Source organism: Branchiostoma belcheri, unplaced genomic scaffold (assembly GCF_001625305.1).
Source record: "Branchiostoma belcheri isolate BF01 breed outbred unplaced genomic scaffold, Haploidv18h27 scaffold21, whole genome shotgun sequence".
Classification (NCBI taxonomy): Eukaryota; Metazoa; Chordata; class Leptocardii; order Amphioxiformes; family Branchiostomatidae; genus Branchiostoma; species Branchiostoma belcheri.
The window spans coordinates 2,079,164-2,098,107 of NW_017803602.1; the positions used below are offsets into that span (position 1 = coordinate 2,079,164).

The 18,944-nt window shown below is 43.9% G+C and overlaps 1 pseudogene; it reads left to right on the forward strand.

The window, feature by feature from the left end:
• The first annotated feature begins 367 nt into the window (after nt 1-367).
• The window catches only part of LOC109469634, a 27,123-nt pseudogene continuing 8,546 nt past the window's right edge, over nt 368-18,944 (forward strand).

Genomic DNA, 18,944 nt, shown 5'->3' on the forward strand with positions numbered 1-18,944 from the left:
GGAGACATAAATTGGATTCGTGAAGACTTTCATGCAAAAATATTTCTCCGTCAGAAGAGCGATATCTACAGGCGCTACCCAGGACACAGGTTTGGCTACAATTTTTGTTACATCAGCTGCGCAAAGTTGTATCAACAGTAAGCATGTGGGGCCGTGTGGCGTAACGACAGAGCATTCGGCTAGGAACCAAGAGATCCCGAGTTCGAATCCTGCCATGCCATCGATCTTGTGTCCTTGGGAAAGACACTTTACACGAATTTTCTCACTTTACTCAGGTGCAAATCAGTATGTCTGTTGTCCGTTCATACGTTTTTCTGCGTTCAGGATGGCGGCATGAAAATAAGTTGAAAAACTTGAGTATGCCGTCATGTCAAGTGAGCAGACTTTACTCCTGCGCGGCTGCGGCGTTGTGGCCTGTGGCATGTCTAACGTCGTAAAAGCAAGTCAGAACGATCTTTATGAACTCAACCTGAACTTAAGATCCGTGTTTTGTCAAATTAGATGACAAATGCTCCATTAGATGACAAATGCTTTATGAATGCTCGTACTGACAAGTGGACCACACAGTGCACACACGTTAGGGGTCTGTCGATTGTCACCCCCCCCCCTTCCTATACACATCCTAGAATGCCGTGCTAGACAGACAAAAGCTCTTCCATTTCATTAGAGGCGATAAAGCTGTCATTAAATTTCGCGTCTTTTGTATGTTATCACGCACGGGACAGGTTAGGTTTGCCACGCCCTAGCCACTGTATTCAGAAAGTCCCACCGCTTCTGACAGTTAGAAATGCCACTCAGGCATCAGACGTTGGGTGACCTGTAAGCAACGAAACTCATTAGTAGCTCAAACGAATTCCATCGATGAAGAATTGAAAATGCATTTTATACAGTTTGTGTATATCCAGGTGGGAACACTGGCAATTAACGACATTGCCGTGCACAAAACAAAAAGAACAGCAAGCAATCAATCATCACCCGATCGGGACTGAAGATGGTGTCATTGGATATGCGTCACTATTACTGTTCTGTTGATGTTGAATCTTATATGTAACGTTATGCCTTGTTCCATGATTTGGGGACCAAATTTAACGCGTGCAACTTCACTCCCCGTGTAGGATATCAACAGCCATGCTGTGTACATCGCTGGCACTAGTGACTGTTCTAGTGATCCAGATACACCCCACTCATGCCGGTAAGCCCATGTAGTCTCCTTACCCTATCGAGAATTGTTTACATCAGCGTGTGGGATTCACTTTTGCGAAATTTCAGTAATCACATCGGGCCGGATTGTAAAAAACTGGAAGTGGATGTGTCTCGATGTATTCTTTGAGTTTGAATAATAAAGTTACATGTACAGGAAACTTTCACCTTAGTATAATTATAATTATTGTGTCAAATTCTGATCACTATTTGATGCAAAAGCTACAAAAATCGTCAGTTGCTGGATGATAGAAACACTCTGTAGCCCTACAAAAATTACCGACACTTGAGTCATGTTTGACATATCTTTCACACCTAAACAGATCCCAAGGCCAGAAATTATTCCAGTCTACCTATTTTGAAAGTGAATTCGCATTCCCCCTCCCTTTCTCTAGATGCATGGCTAACCAGGGACACATCATGGATTGTGGATGAGACGGGCAACGATGCCGCGAGAGCTTTAGACGGCGACGCCGGATCCTTTTGGAACCCCTCGGAGAGCAACGACTGGTACATGGTGTTAGACCTCGGAGAGCCTTACACCCTGACCCGCATCGCCATATACTCGTATGGTGACACCATACATGACGCTACAGCCTTCAAGTTACAAAAGGCTCTGGTTTGGATTCCGTACACCTGGGACGACGTCGCGTACGTCACTGAGGTGCAGGCAGGGACGGACCAGCGTCAGGAGTTCGGTGGGTTCCATGGAACAGCGCGGTACTGGAGGTTTGTGGTCATTCGGACCCACTCGGGCTGGCAGCCATGGCTAAAGGAACTGGAGCTCTACGGAATCGCATTGGGTGAGTTAGAATAACAGTTTTTAAGCTAAAAAAAGCAACATCGATATCGATAGTGCTGGCAAAAAATAAGAGAACGAATTGAGAACAAAAGGGTAAAAAATGTCAAAGAAAATCCCTTTTCCTTTTCTTTTTCTTTTTCTGTGTAGGGGAGGGAGATACCATATGTAATGTGAAACTAAAACCTGATTTCAGCTTTAAAAGCACAGCATACGAGGAAAAGAGAGCAATAAATACAAGTTTTACTATTGTCTCCCCAGGCCCAGGGAAATGCCTCAGGAGTCTGACCTTTCCGGAGCCGCGGTCAATAGAAAACTACGCCCGGCTGAGCATCGCGACCCCGCCCGGGCTCACCGCCCTGACCGCCTGCGTACAACTCCGCACCACCAACACAGCACAGGGAGCGGTGTTCGGCTACGCAACTATGCAGGAAGACAACGAGATCATCCTGTGGCATCTCGGAGATTCCTCGTTCGAGGTACCACATTACGTATATGTGAAGTATCAAACGCGCGGTCCTGCCTTGGACAGCCGCTCCGACAGCGTAACCGGCCAGTCACATCAGTCGAGCCACAATTCAGTCCACCAAATGAGAGCTCTCGAGCTCCCTGAATACTAGTATATCTGCACCAGACATGAAGTTTTGCACATAAAATCGGCCTTTAACTTTTTTGTTGGCTTGCTATCATGTGCTCTGTACACGTGACTTTTATCTGTTAATACGAGTGACTAAGCAGGTCTGCTTTGGTTTCAGTTGAACATTCATGGTGAGATCTCGCCGGCGGTCAGTCTCAGCGTCCATGACGGTAAATGTCACATGGTGTGTGGCGCCTGGAGAAGCCAGGATGGGTGGTGGGCTTTCTACGTGGATGGAATAAAGATCGCCTCTGGTTCTGGATTGGCCACAGGTCACGTGATTGAGACCCCTGGAGTCTGGATTCTGGCCCAAGAGCAAGACTCCATTGGAGGATCTTTCAGCGCTTCACAGGCGAGTTATAACACATGACGACAACAGTATACATTTCTTTAGATAGTATGTGACTACAACTGTTGATTTTGATATTTGGTTTGGTGCACTGTTTATGTGCGTTTTGTCCTCCAAAGAAATTATGCTGTATTTTCTAACTTTCTGATCTTCTCATTTTTTTTATATTCCACGCAGGCATACAGTGGCGACCTGTCGTGCTTCAACCTGTGGGACCGCGTCCTGTCGCCGGTAGACACTGTCCGCCTCCGGCAAGGCAACGTATTCGACTGGACTAGCAACGCCTGGACACTCCATGGGGATGTGTCATACAGCGACAACTTATGCGGTAAGCGTTGTTCATTGTGTAGACTGGCAATATGTGAATTGTATCCGTTCAAGTGCGTACCTGATGTCATCGACCATTAAAGGAAAACCTTTAAGGCACGGGAAAAGAACTGAAGTCATGGAACAATTTTGTGTAGCACGAGCCATTGCCTGATGAAGATATGGCGCCACTAATAACACATCTCTTGCCTGGACAGATCTCAATGTCGCTCTGGGGAAGAGGGCTTTCCAATCAAGTACCCGTTACTATGGTGGAGCTGCCAGCCGTGCTGTAGACGGGAACACTAATACCCACTTCAATTGGAACTCCTGTACACACACGCTGAATGAAAACAATCCAAGTTGGTGGGTGGATCTTGGGCAATCGTATATTATTGACAGGTATGTGTATTGCATTGTTATATGTGTATATAATATAGGAAGAGATGTTTATAATCAACACCTGACATTGTGTAGACTCCAGATGTGAATCGTAACGACATTATCGATACGAATGCGTCTTGAGTGTACAAGTTGGCACTACTACAAGGTACATATGTCAAACCCTTTTGTCATGCGTGTGTCTTCAATATCCACAGAGTGGTCATTTTCAACCGCCGGGACTGTTGTTCGGAACGACTCAACCCCTTCAACATCCACATCGGTGATTCCGACCAAGTCAGCACGAACCCCAAGTGTGGTGGTGATCATCGGATCGCCTTGAACCAGCCAATAATCAACGTCCAGTGCCAGGGGATGAAGGGACGATACGTGGCCGTCCGGCTTCCTGTTTCCTCACGAATACTGACCCTGTGCGAGGTCCAAGTCTTCATTGGTAGGCGTTTGCTCGATAAGGCCACATTGATGTGATTTCATGGGAGGCATCTACGCGCGCATTGTTATTCGGCTTCGTTTCGTTTTCGTGATTAAACTGTTTTGAAAACACGGCACATTTTTTCTGCATGCCTGTCCACGTTGTAGACCTTAACAAGCGCCACATGGTCATTGTTATTGGCAATTGTAATACCAATTTCGCATTGCTCATTTTTGTATGTCATGGCAGAAGGGTCCATTGTGTACATTTTGATTTGAAAAAAAAGACTTGGTCAGTGCAGCCACCTTGCGCGGTCCATTTTTAATGCGGGTTACATTTATGCCGTTTCAATTTAGATGGGAAAACTTAGAAGATTTAGACAATCATATTGGTTCTTGTAATGTTAATGTTGTTTCTGACTTCTTGGGTCTGTTGTACTTTTCCGAACAAGACAAAGGTTTCGGTCATACCAAATACTCATAGCTCATATATCGTTGTAGTTCAGTTGAACATATATATATATTCTTCTGTTTCAGAACTGTGTGGCCTGTCAGCATTTTGCCGTGTGCCCCAGACTGATTGCTCCCCTGGAGACGACATAGCCAGTCATCTTGGTGTGACCCTCCAGTGGTGCGCAGACGCCTGCTGTGCCGACTCAACATGCCTGTCGTTTCAGTACAACACCCAGTCTGAGTGTTATTTGAAACAACAGCGATGCTCAGCTGAGGAGAAAGTGTCTGCAGCAACAGGCACCATGTTCGATCGGATTAATTTGCCAGGTCGGTGCACCAAGCACAACATCTTCGATGCATTCATATATTTTTAAATATGAATGCATTAAAATGAAGATGATATTTTGTGAACACTGTTTGCTTTACATCTCCCTCCTATTCTTTTTTCAAAACACATGTTGATGTTGATAATCTCCATGATCTTAGTAAACGCCCGACATAAAAACGTAATATGTCATTCTCTAATGGCGTAATCAAATCCAACCCCGTGTTTGTGCCATCAGCATGTGAGCACGCCAGAACGACCATCGCAGCTGCTGATAGTTACCAGTGGGACCTCGAGCTTCCCAGGTCGTCAATTTTGACATTTAGGGTCCAGGCCAGCAATGATGTTTCCATTGCCTTGTCCGTGGGAATATCCCAACTCGCCGACATGTACGAGATCCTCATCGGGGGTTGGTACAACACAGGGTCTGCCATTCGGCGCCGTATAGCGGGCGTAGCCACCCAAACACATGTCTCTACACCAGGTACGTGTGCGTATACGTTTTATGTCAATTTGGTTTTACAATACAGTAATTCTAGAGTGGTTTCCTTTGACAACATAGATCAAGAGAACTCTCCTGGGCCAATGATGATGAAGATGACTGGATACAGATGAGCATATGATAACCTGATGCATTACAACCTTTTTGCATAATGCTGCTGCTAGTAAAACGCTCCTTTTATTTCAGGGACTTGTCAGGGACCATCAGCGTTTCGCCACTTCCCCCAGACTGGCTGTGGTGGAGCTGCAGTGGACATAGCCAGTCATCATGGAGTCACCCTGCAGTTCTGTGCAGAAGCTTGCTGTGCCGACTTGTCATGCCTATCGTTCCAGTACAACACATACAGCAGCTGCTATTTGAAAAACAAGATCTGTTCTGCCGGGCAGAAAACGACTGTTACAGTTGGGAATATGTATGATCGGCTGGTTGTGCCAGGTTAGTGATTTAGTATGATTTGATGGCAAGGTTGTATCATAACAGACCTGGAAATGGGGGGGGGGGGCATTCAAAACGTGTTTTTTTTTACACAGATATGCTACCATATTGATGTTTTTCCCAATTTCTGTGCAAAGTTAGTGAAGTTAGAAAGGTAACTAGAGAAATAAAACAAAATACATTGTATAAAGAATAAATTTGGATGTTAATGTCGATGTTCCTTGTCCTTGAAATGTCAGGGTATGGGAGATATTTGCTGTGGAGCCAAGTAACTATGAACCGAAAAACTATACCGAAAGAAACTAACAAAGAACATTGAGCCATGACTGTACTAAACTATATACTATAAAGTTGTGACTATGGCAGAACGAAACCCTAATGGCTTACGTATATTTTTCCTGATAGCTTCTAAGAAGTGGCGCGCCGATGGGCGTTGCGGACAGTCGTACCCTGCTGCAGACGGTAACCCCGGTGAATGCGACCCCGGCAGTGATATCCCATGCTGTTCCCCCGTGTCCTGGTGCGGCAGGACTGCAGCCCACTGTAGCTGTCAGAGTTGTATCGACTATAGGGACACAGGTACATGACAAGAACACATGATATATACATGAAAGTATAGACGGGTAGTTAACGTCTCTTTACGTGATGTTTAGTGACACTCAACTTTATGATAAAACATCAGTGCGTAATGAGCACGTTTTCTGGTCGTTCGTGTGTTTTGATGCCACCGGGCTTAATCAGTGTATAAAGTACCAGTTCTGGGTCAGAAAAAAACAACAGTAAATCAGCCAGAAAAGTCACAGAAAAACGCCAGCCATACAAAAGGTATATGACATTGCCGTGCCAAGCTACGTACCCGTTTCGTTTAATTCATGTCACGTGTGCCATACATTATGTGACATTTAACCTACCACACCAGGCCACACTGCGGTGGCTATCATCTATGTAAATTACAAGGCTTCCTTATTTCGATATAGCTGAGTTAGAGAGTCTGTGCCTTTTCTCCAGCGTGTTTGTCGTGTTCATGGCTGACACGGGATTCGTCATGGGTTGTGGGCTCAGCCGGCACGCCGTGGGTCAACAACGGACTGACCTATGATGCCGCAAAAGTCTTGGATGGGGACCCTGGAACTTACTGGAACCCGCGGGTTATCAATTATGCCCACAACAACTGGTACATCGTACTGGACCTTACAGCGCCGCACACTCTGACCAGCATCGCAGTCAACAACTACGGAGACAACATCCATGACATTGCAAACTTTGCGTTGGAAAAGTCGCATTCTGGAGATACGTACAGCTGGGAGAACGTCGTGTCCGTTACTACCGTGCAGGCTGGGACGGACCAGCGGCAGGAGTTCGGCGGTTTCAAGGGAACAGCGCGGTACTGGAGGTTCGTGGTCACTCAGACCCACTCAGGCTACCAGCCATGGCTTAGAGAACTTAACCTCTACGGAATCAAGGGTAAGCAAAAATTTCATTCTTGTTTAGTAATCTATGTTATCGATGCAAGCAAGGTACAAAGTGAATCAAAGAACTGTGACGTGTTGATACCAGGCCCAATGTCACGCACTAATATCACATTTGATTTCAGACATTTTGTCTGCTGATGAGTTACGAGGCTTCTGGATCTCCTGGGCCCCGGATGGAACCCTCGCCGTGGGTCGGGAGGGAGAAGGCAGCCCGTTCATGCAGTGGCGGGACCCTGACCCACTCCCCTTCCAGTACTTGGGGTACTCCACAGGATACGGCATTCCCGGGCTGTTTAGGTTCCCATGCCAAAGTATGTCGATACCAACTATAGGGTAAAATTCTAGAATGTACTTTTGTGACAATGTTGGGGCTTAATAGATAGGGAATCGTAATTATTTTTTGTTCTAATTTCAAATTTAATTTAATTTCAAATTACATACGTAAAAAACGTCACGTTTTGGGTTCTATACGTCACGTTTTTTTTTATTTGGTCAATACGTCACGTATGTCAGGCCAACGTTACGTATGGCAAAACGCACGAATAAGTTGCGTCCATGTGGCTCTGCAATTTCCTTGTCAAAATTATGTACATTGGAAACGTTACGTTTTAGGTGTATACGTCACGTTTTGTGGCATTGATACGTCACGTATGCCAAGTAATACGTTATGTATGTCAAAATCCAATCATTCCTTCAAAACTAACCTTATTCACTGCCTCCATCTTACATCAAAATGGTGATTGTCTACAGAGTGTATCAAGCACAATTGCAGGCAGTTGAAATAATACCCTTATTCGTTCTGAAATAGGTTGCCCAGACGAGTACGTTTACCATCAACCTAGTCGCTTTTGCTACAAGGCCTTCAACGACATAGCAACCTACAACGATGCAGTCAGTATTTGTTCTTTAGACGGGGGAACCCTTGCCATGCCCCGCGACACCGCAACTAACGACTTCCTCAGCGATCTGAAAAATGCCGTCGACAACAACGCTAAGTTCCGCTTTGGACTGACTGATGACCACCAGGAGGGAGTTTGGATGTGGAATGATAACGTTCCTCTGGGCGACTTCAGAGCTTGGGGTACAGGAGAACCCAACAACGACGGTAACGAGGACTGTGCCGAGTACGAAAGCTCGTCCAACACATGGAACGATGGAAAATGTACCTGGGCCGACAGGAAGTTCATCTGTCAAGTCTCTCCACCAGGTCAGTTTCATAATATCGACGTTTGCGCTTTCCATTTTGGAACTTTTGAGAGTTGTTGCGTACATTGCTGTACATTTTGGGTCTAGTCTGATTTTTTTCCACATATTTGTGGTCAGCATAACTTGGGAAGACAAATGTCAAGGTTGGCTGCGTGGGAAGACAAATGTCAAGGTTTGTTTTGGGCCTGTTTGTGTGCGTGTGTATGTGTGTGAGTGAGTGTGTGTGTGGGGGGGGAGTTGGCGGAGAGGTTTACAATTTAGCATTTGATAACCATGTAATTTCTCTCCGTGAATATAATGTTCTCGAATACTATAGGGTTACGCGAACTTACTATAGAAAGAACCGACAGGAAAAACATACTTTCTGAATACGGACCTTGCTTTAGTTACGTTGTACATGTATGATTGTGATAAGAATGTGCACAAAATGTTGATTCATTAGCCAAGAATCGTATTGACCTCAAAACGTTTTAACGTCCGTAATTTTGACATGCATATATGGAAATGATGCAATAGGCACAGCAGTAAACATTTCATACTAATATATCCATAACATTTCATACTTTTCAGTGAATTTGCCTAATCCTGCCCAGTGTATACCTGGTATGTAACACAATTGTTTGTTTCACATTTGCCTTTCAAACTAATATCATAGCTGCATATTATATAGTTCTTGCGTAGATATAATGAGGCTGGTGTTGAGAGGGAACCAGGTTTGGATAGTAGTGAATAACAATGTATAACTGTTTATACATATATACAAATGGTTGATGATTTAATCATCATAAGGCCAGCCATTACAACTTAAAGGAACGATAACGGTAAAAACACTACAATGTATCATTGACTTCATGTTTTATGTTCTAGAAATGGACGTTCCTCAGTTCCTGGCTTGTGCAGGGGCAACTTTATCCTCAGTTGGAGTCAGTTGGATCCGTCCACAAATGCCTCTCTTTGGATACAGACTGATGAATTACAATGACGGCAATGCAGCAGCAGTAAGTAGAGACTTGGAAGCTGAAAGTCAGTCCTATGTACTCCAAGACGTCCAAGCTGACCGGGAACACCACGTGATACTTGTTGCTGTTGGCGAGTACAGCGAGAGTTTGCCAGTTTCAGTCACCTGCGCAACGAGTGAGCAACTGAAGTTCTTTGTTCTTTGTTTTAAATACTGTTTTTCATGCACATATTTATTGATGTGCCTTACTACTATGTCCCTAATGCATGTTGTGTTTAAAACAGTGACGCCACCTCCAGAAGATTTAGGAGTACCGACTATGACCGGTACGTCCGCCAAAGCTTCGTGGACCCCGACCCCCAGTCCCATCGCTATCGGCTACAGAGTGTGGATAAGGGAAAGGGAATCGGCTGGCGCCCTTTTCACACATTACCCTCCTATCAGCCAAACGGAAGTAACATTCAAGGACCTCATACCAGCCACAGAGTACATCATATCGGCAACAACTATCAACATGTACATCGAGGGACCGGAGGTCTATGTCACCGCTGCTACTGGTACTCAACATGTTTCATTGATAGTTTGTCTTATTTTCATGCACATGTAACAGATGCATTTTATGTATGTTTGCAAACTAAGGTAAAAACAATATTCTATGAGTCACCTTCATAAAACAATGATGTTTATTTTTAGACACGGAACCTCCTTCGGAGTTGTACGTTGAAGACTGGACGATCGACACAGTTGTCATCTCATGGCTGCCTCCAAAAGGTGTGACCGACGCATACTCCATCACCTACACCGGTAATGGGAGAAGTACATCCGTGATGAGTCCAGGAGACGCGCACAGCCGGGTGTTGACAGGTCTGATTCCCGGTACGCGGTATGACATCGACCTGGTGGCCGTCAGCAGTGTGGGGAGGAGCACCGCTGTCACTACAAGTGCGGTTACAGGTTAGTGGCAAGTCTTCAGCTATCAATCAGAACTTAAAACTCAGAACAGATTTGTTTCCCCGCCCATAGTTTGGGTATCACAATCTATCGTATACGTTGACGGCACAGTTTTGTCTTTTTTCAGACACAGACCCACCGTCAACTCTGGAGGTCAGTAGCTGGTCTGCCACTTGGATGGTACTCGAGTGGAAGGCTCCCCTGGCTAGGGTCGTGTCATTCGAGATCACAGTTTCTGATGCATTCAGTGAAGAATTGTACAGGTAAGCTGGCGGTTATGTTATAACACTTGTAATTATTATATATCATTATTGTACTACTATGTAGTTTGAACAGAGGTCTGTAATACTTTGTGGAGAGAGCAAAGATGAATAGTAAGATACTGTGAGAATCACGATGGGATGCCAGCACTGTACAGTACAGCCGAGTGACGACAAACGATACACTGAAAATGATGGCAGAAGAATAAAATTGTGTACAAAGGATATAGAATTGACCAATTTTTTTACATTTATGTTTCAGTGTTTATGAAGCCAAAACATCTTACAACGTCACAAATCTTCTACCTGAAACTGAGTATGTCATAAAGATGGTTGCTGTCGGTGACCAAGGCCGAAGTGTGGAAATAACCTGCTCAAAGCAAACAGGTATGGCATGCTTTTTTTAAATAAAGAAAAGCAGTTACACACAGATACTCACTCTCACACACACACACACACACACACACACACACACACACACACACACACACACACACACACACAAACGTAGCATACGCGCGCGCGCGCAGGCACTGACTTAAGAATATACTGCTCAAGAACTGATCAGTAACGAACAGTTATACCGCATAATAACTAGCTTTTCATTTAATTCCATATCAGTAGCATTTATTGTGTCAATCACTGATTAATCTTGCTAAATGACCAAACCGTCCTGTTTTCGTGCAAAGGGCCGATACCGGTGCCTGTCCCTGAACAACCCATCACGTCAACCCGCGCCGGTACCGAGGCTTCCACAAGCGCTAGCGTCCCCTGGGGTGACACTTCGGCGACTTCTACGTCTTTTGGGTCCACGCTCAAGTCCACTACCACTCCACGTACAACAGGTAACTACCCCACATCGCAGTACTTGTGTTGAACACAGAAGATCGTCTCATCTAGACTTAATGAACTTCATAGAAGTTCTATTCTGTAGATAACAATTCCGTGACATGTATTCATTATGATTATAATAATGGTTGATATACCTACGATAAGGCTAAGTACACTGTGCAGATAATTTGCAATCTTGTCCTGTGCTTTATTCTTCATGTAGGCAAACCAGTTATACATGTACATGTACATGTTATCATGAAAGTTCATCTGTGTTGGTAGTTACATGTTTAAAGTTAAAACTTTTGATCCAACACAAAAAATTCTCTCACCTAGAGCTTTCGAGCAGTCACTCTGGTCTTCCTCAGTAGACTGACCCAGTGAAGCAAAAGTTTTAACTTTAAACAGTTATACATGTTATTGAATTACATGTTAATATTTCATATCAACCTCCGTTGAAGCGACATCGACAATTAGGCGAACAACAGAAAATGAAGACAAAACAACAGACCGTCAAACCACCACAATCTACAGTATGAACACCGCGGAACAGCTCCTTGGTAAATATGCATTAAAAAATATTAAATTAGCATTTTATCTAGATAACATGGCATCTGAGAGGTACGAGAAAGAGAATCCTGAATACTGCTTGATGTTAACCGCTGTGAGAATAACGTGCTGTCAGTAAAGTGGTATTATACTGAACCCTTTATTTAGATAGAGGCGTATATAGTATTTAACTGACTACCATGATGTCTCAACTTGACTTTCAGATGAGATTATATACAGCACATACCCAGCCCAAATAACAGAAGGTCCTGAAGAAAAGGTACGAAAGTCTTTCCAACATCTGAACACAAGTATCGAACTTGATTCTGTCAATATCACTGAGACAATTTTCACTGAAGAAAACACTTAAATATGCTTGTAACGTCTCTGACAGCTCCAGCACATCCTACAAGAGATAAGTGAAGACCAGCTGGAGTCGGGAAACCCAGAGGAGATCCTGTCTGCGATGAACAGCATCAATGACGTTATCACCACCGGTGCCATGTCGTCGCCCATGTCGTCATCTGTAATGGTTCGTTCGTTTACAATGCTCCCTACAAAAGTATTTATGATTTGTCATTGCTGTGATTTAGATGGAATGCTCTAAATTCTGTATTTTGACTGTTCATGCTCGTACATTAGATTTAAATACAGACAGACAGAGCGATAGAGAATTACTTCTTTACTGCAGGAAGATGCTGCAGCGCTGATAGGGAACTTGGCTAGCGCTTCAAGAGGATCTCAGGGTACATCAACAGCGAACATGGCTGCTATAGCTAATGGTAAAAATTGCTAATGTTTTGTACTTGCCTTCTGTGGAAGCCAGCTCCTCAGAAAATGTCAATGCATGACGTGTTGCTCTTTTTAAGCTTTTCAAACTATTTATCCACTGAATAATGCCTTTAATGCCGCCTGTAAGAAAACGTTTATATTTTGTTTCGGAAATAGTGTTATGACTTACTGCACTGTGAGGTTACAAAAATGATGTGTTTTTCAACCCTCGGCAAAACTAGACAGACTCTGAGCTAACATTAAACTGTATAGCGCTTCTCAGTATTATGCATTTTGGAATATGTTACCTATTACCTACATTCAGTCCTGACGGAGACAGCTTCAGCAGTCATGGATATGCTGCCAGACCAACAACCGCCGATTGCGCGCTCCTCAAACAGCTTGTTTGAAAGTGACTTGATTGATGCAAACTCTGCAGACTTTTCGCCAAAGCAGCAGCTGAGGATGCTCAAGAACAGGCAGAAGGAAAAAGAAGAAATGGTGGGGACAATCATTTTCTGTTTTTGGTGATATTGAATCAGTCGGTGTAGTTAGAACAGTGTGCATAGTCCCGTTAATCTCCATTGTTTACACTTCACATTTTCTAATCTGATAGCAAAAACGAGCGGCGGCAGACATTGTGAAATCTCTGGACGGCGTTGCTGGCACGCTGCTGGCATTACAGCCTGGCGACGCCGAATATCAGACAACTTTTGGGACGGAAAGCGTTGGGGTCACTGTGTCGAGATCGCTATCAAACAGAAACCTCCGTCTCAGCAATAGCTTCATCATTGTAACTATTCCGCGCACATCTAGTGAAAGCCAGACTAACAGCATGTTGGATCTCAAGGTACCGCTTCTCATCCTGTTCATCGATCATGGTTCACAATGATCACCATGTAATCCCATGAGAATGGCGAGATTCTTTGCAATCGATATTTGTGAAAAAAAACTTATTTTAAGGCAATCGATTAACGATTAGCATTCTACATTTTTCAGATGTTAGTTTTCAAAAAGAATCCGTACTCCTGGAAACGGTCGACGGGAGGTCAAAATATCTCTTCACCCGTGACGATTCTGTCGATGGACACAAGAGAATCTGGAAAAGGGCTAAAACGTAAGAGACGAGGAGGAACACGAAGAGGCCTTAACGAAGTTAACTTGGACATCCCGTTTGCCCCCATACAAGAAAGACTGCATACAACTAACGCGCCACAGGTGCCCACCTCTAAACCAAGAGCAAGGAATTCAGAAGGGAGCATCGACGGAATCAACGGGACCACTATGGAGTACCACCGCTTTAGCGTTCCCAATGGAAACGTCATCCCTGTTCTCCATATGAGCTGGTGGGACATAGACGCAACCTTCCATGTGTACATCCTGTATGGCTCCAAACCTACCGTCGAAAGGTATGGCGAGAAAAGGGTCATCCTGCAGGAAGACGGGTTAGAGGCCTGGCTGGCGGAGACAGACTTTACTTTCTCATTTGTACCCAACACGACACAGCGTGGAGATGTTTTATACGTTGGCGTACAGAAAATAGGTAAATCACAACAATGTTTCTAACTTGCCTTTATTGATGGTTAGTCTATTTCTCTGACAACTGTGATTGCAACGTTTGTTCATATCTCTCAGATCGTGCCAGTTATTCATCTGAAAAACCAAACCGTGAGAGAGCCCAGGACACCCCTGACTACAGGCTGTGGATGTCTGCTGCTGCCTGTTCGTCTTGGGAGGAAAACAACGAACAATGGGGACTGGAACAATGCGACGTAAGTCACGTCTAATTTATGCAATATACAGGTCACTAGAAGAACAAATGTTAAGCCATAATGATAAACGCCCATAGGTTCATGTTTCCCTTATCCCACGTTGAAACACTTTGGTGATCTATAAAATTCGCACCGTATAGGAAGAACCAGCAGCTTCTATTATTGCAGACGACTTTGTTTTTTTAACCCTGTTTGTAACGTAACTGAGTTTTTAAAAATCTCTCAATATGAACTAGGCTATAGTCGACATGGACAAGAACGTCTACCACTGTAAATGTCACACGACCGGGTCCAGCATTGCTGTCGGCACCATGACTCTCCCCGTCCCCAACTCCATCGACTTCATCAACGCGTTCAACAACTTCAGCAAAGTGGGTGAGAATGCCGTGGTGTTCTCCATCGTGGTGTCCGAGTACATACTGTACATCATAATCATGGTATTCCTGTGTGCTGACTTCAGCCGGTTAAGGGTAAGTATATAGTGTGCTTTATGTACTACATTGTATCAATATTCCTTTAGTAGTTGCAAAGATAGAAGTGTTTTGTATGTGTGTACTCGCCTTAGGCTTTTGTACAGAGCCGCTGGATATGTATTATGTAAAATTTAATATTTTCAATTTTTAATTCAAATCTGTTGACCTTAGGGTAAAAGACCTGAGAACCAATGGAGGCCGCTGTCCAACGTGAGTCTGATCCCCCCAGACAGGATGCCCGCACCTCACGTCTATCAGCTCACGGTCACCACCGGGGCCATGTTCGGGGCAGGGACCGACCTCACGGGTCGGCTTCCAACTCTTCGGGTCAGACGGAACGACCCCGATCAAGATGCTGAACCCAGGAGGAGAGGTCGAGATTCTCATGATCTTCATGTATCTGAATGATGTTTGTGAGCTAAATAAACAGTTACCATAAACATATAAACACTAGTCATGCCAAACATCACGCGTGTAAGGTGCTGATAACGTATACACAGATATACACTGTTCAAAATACCGTAAGATGATTGTCACGTGTCATAATTTTGTCATGATTACAGGCTTTGGTTCGTGGAAGTACTTTACATTTTGTCATGCCTGTGCGAGAGTCACTTGGAGAAGTGATGTCGTTGCGCATTTGGCATGATAACTCTGGGGAAAGTGACACGTCAGCCTGGTTCCTCGGAACTTTCCTCGTCAGAGATGTAGAAAAGGATGTGGTGTAAGATCTCGAAGATATATCACGCATTTTTTGTCGGTTGCTATTCTGAACTCACACTCATCTGACCATATTATCCTTCAACCTTGTTTACCTTCGTTGGCATGTTGAGTATGCAAGGAATTCTATATGAGTGCGCAAGCTTTCGATAAAACAGACCGCCCACTTCATTGCAGACTACAGGGACAAACTTTCTATCAGGCCTACTTTGCTTGACGAAAAGAGACATCGATAATTGCTTTACCCCTCGCCAACTTTTCCTGATAATGGAAATTCTGCATGGTGTAAGGGGAAAACTACACTGATGCCTAGGTAAAATGATATGATTGCTTCACAGGTCTTACTTCTGCTGTCATGACTGGTTATCGGAAGACAGAGGTGACGGTGAGGTGCAGAAGGTGGTTCACGCCAGCAGCGTGGAAGAGCTGAAAACCTTCAGTAACGTCTTTACTGAGGCGACCAGCAACATGTTCTACGATAAAGAGCTGTGGACGTCTGTCCTTGTAGCACCGCCAGGTCAGTATTTTTTTGTCTTGGAGTCGTCAAGATCCTTCAAGTGCCGGTGGACACTTTAGGCAGATTTCGTGAGGCCTAAATTAATGGAAAAAGTTCAAGGACCCGGCAAAAAGTGGAAACAATGGCCTAGGACCTGCCATACACAGGTTTGACAGTATCTGTGCCAAAGAAGGCTCTACAGCGAATGTATCATATCTTTCTGGTACATGCAAAAGGTATTGTAATTGAGCAGAAATATTACAAAAATGCTAAATGCTGCTCCACGGAAAGGGTGAATTTGCATCACTGATGTTATCATGTATGGTTTGTGCTGGCACAGGTTCCAGCTTCACCCAGGCCCAGCGTCTGTCCTGCTGCTTTACACTCCTGAACACGATGATGGTGGCCAGCGCCATGTGGTACAAGGCTGGGAACACAGCTGCTGAAACAATATATAACCTGGGGATCGTTCGTTTCACAGCGGAGGTAAATGTTTACTTAAAAGCTTAAGCCTAACCGTATCCTCAAAATGACTGACTCTCTCAGAAACGTACGGCCTTGTCCAGAGAGTTAGGGGTGACCACAATGTGCCAACTTTATATATATAAAATCGAGCTATCTAGTTCAGTCACCGACGTAAAAACGCGTTTCTTTAAATTCTGCAGGAGCTGTACAGCAGCCTCATGTCTGCGCTGACCGTAGCCCCTGTCAACTTGATGATCGTGCAACTATTCCGCGTGGAGGCGCCACTGTCTGCTAACAGTCCTCAGATGTTGATCAATACATCCTGGCAAGGTATAGAAAATATTTCTTTACTTAAAACGGCTTGAATGTTGTTTACCTATAAACTAAGAATGAACTTTGAGTCGTGTTACAACGATCTCATTTCACGTGCTACTGGTATGGTAATGAAAGTGTGTTTGTCGTGATGTATTACTATGCATTTGTAGGGAATGAAAGTGGACGATATGCCACCAGGGTAATACAAATAAGCAATGATGATTACGACGGTAAATGTAACAGCTGGTAGTTGATGGCGCATAAATAGGCTACCCCACTTATTCTAGCGTCATAAAAGCCCCAAACGTTGTCAAATCGCTCTGTGCTTTATGTCAGGACGTCTGAAGAGAAGTCTGCACCGCTGGGGTCAGTACGTGGCGTGGCTGACCGTGTTCCTGGTGTCCACCACCTCCGCGTTCTTCGTCCTGCTGTACAGTATGGACTGGGGGAAGGACAGGAGTGACTCCTGGATAAAGGCCTTCATACTGTCCTTCATAGGGTCCAGTGTGGCCGACACTCTTCAGGTAATGATAGTTTTATCTAGCCTTGTATATATTCCTGATTACCAGGTCTCTTCTGTCCCTGAAGTTGCAAAAAGACATAATTATGGCTAGAATAGATGGGGACGCCAAGCTGAGATTTCTCATTGTAATATTGGCTGCGTGCAGGTATAGCCAGTAAATCTCTGTGATTGACTACGTGACTGTACGTTGAAGTTAGCAACAGGACAATTTCATAATATAACACACATAGTTATATGGACATTGTGAATGATAACTGTCTGGCTTTTTCATACAAAAACATCATCATCAAAACAAAACGTATTTGAAGAGCATCTGAACTGTATTACAAAACAGGTAATTAATATCTCAACTCTGTCATGCCAGATCGTCGTGCTTGCTATGGTGCTGTCTGCCGTCTGTAGCCTATCATTCCTCAGCAAGCCACCGGTTATAAGGAAGGAAGACCTACAGCTCAACCTGTGGAAATCAACAGGTTAGAATTCTAAGATATAGGAGCATATGATTGAGGACATTTAATCACCCATGTGGCTACAGTTGTGTCTATTAGACAATTGAAATAACAAAGATATTGTATTACCATGAAATAAAGGTAAACTTTTCCAGTAGTTGAACATTTTATATTTTGTCTATCATGATATTACCTTCAGTTTTCACGTTTTACTTCCTCAGTAAATATTTAGCAGAATATCATAAGAATAATAACCTCAAGATCACAATATAGAGGCTTAAATGCAGGAGCTAGTATAGCCATGCCTTCATTCTGGTAATATCATTTATTACCTTCGCCAAGAAGGTTATGTTTTCAGGGGCGTTCGTGTATGTGTGTGTGTGTGTGTGTGTGTGTGTGTGTCTGTCAACACGATAACTTGAGAGGCCTTGATGGATTGTCTTGATACTTGGTAGGTGGGTAGGTCTTGATTAAACCTCAAAATGATTAGATTTTGGACCCCCTAGCGGCTTGTTATGGTACTGCAGCTGAACTTCCGGTTTTGATATCTCATGATCTAGACATGCTATGGTAATGAAATTTAGATGGTAGGTAGCTTTTGTGCTGGGGAAGAAGTGATGTGAGTTTAGGCCCCCTAGCGGCTTGCTCTGGAACTGCAGCGATATATTCTTGAAAATATTCAAAAGGGGATAACTCAAGAACCGGTTGACGGATCGTCGTGATTTTTGGTATGTAGGTAGCTTACGTGATCCTTCATATAATTATGTGACAATTATGCAAATATGGATATAATTTGCATAATTTATGGGGAAATTCTATAAATCAGCTGCATTCCATGATAGGACAATTAAAGCTTGTGACATTGGTAATTGACAACGAGAGAAACACAGGAAGATATTGATTATGTTAATAAT